The sequence below is a fragment of the Brassica oleracea genome, chromosome C3, assembly GCF_000695525.1.
Source record: "Brassica oleracea var. oleracea cultivar TO1000 chromosome C3, BOL, whole genome shotgun sequence".
NCBI classification, from domain to species: Eukaryota; Viridiplantae; Streptophyta; class Magnoliopsida; order Brassicales; family Brassicaceae; genus Brassica; species Brassica oleracea.
In genome coordinates this window covers 12,133,833-12,134,832 of record NC_027750.1, presented here as the reverse complement: position 1 = coordinate 12,134,832, position 1,000 = coordinate 12,133,833, and positions in this window count along the sequence as shown.

Here is a 1,000-nt window from a genome sequence, read left to right as displayed (position 1 = left end):
GTCCAGAACACTTTAATATTTTTAGCGGGAAATTAAAATATTTTTAGTGGGAAACTAAAATAGAAGACTTCCCAGACGACTTACAAGTAAGTCGGCTGATTTAAATTTTTAATGCGGGAAAATAATTTTTTTAAAAATTTTAGGCGGGAATATTTGGACGACTTACATATCTTCTGTTTTACTTCCATGGAAATCGTCTAAACCCTAAACATAACCCCTAAACTTAATTAACTAACTAAACACTTCATAAAATCTAATTAAACTTCAAAAGTGTTTATTATACACAAAAATAAACATGTATAGGTAAAAAATTAATTTTTCAAAAAAACATTCAAGCTTTCCAAAATCTAACTCTAAGTATACATACAATACTACAACATATTGCCAAACTCTAGAGCAAAGAATACCGTGATTCACTACCTACACTCATCTATGTTGAAAACAATTCAATTTTGTTATATTTTAATTTATATCACTTAAAATTGTTTATAATTACATGATTTTAATTTTTCGCTCATCAAAATATTTTTTTTAAAAATTTATAAATTATTTTTAAGATTAGCTACACGAGAATACTTACTTTAAAGTCGTCCAGACAACTTCCAACATCTCAGACGACTTACTAGAGCTATATTCGTAAAAATAGCTTCTTTTTTTGTTTGGTCACAAGGGGCTGGGCTGTAATTTCGCAAAGCTTTTAGGTTAGTTTTGCATTTGATTCAAGTTTGAGTATATGTTTGGGGTTAAAATCAAGTTGTGGGTTAGTTTTGGTAAATTTCCCTAATGGTATATAATAACTTTTAATTCAGGGAGAATTGCCAAGTGTGACTCAAAACTTGGAGTCAAACCCAAAACAATACCCCAACTTGGGTCAAAGGCAAAAGTAACCTAAAAGGCTATTGAAATTACAACTATCCCCTTGTGACCAAACAAAAAAACGGAATTCTTTTTACGTTTCTACCCCTCGCAAGTCGTCTGTTTAGACGACTTGAAAATAAGT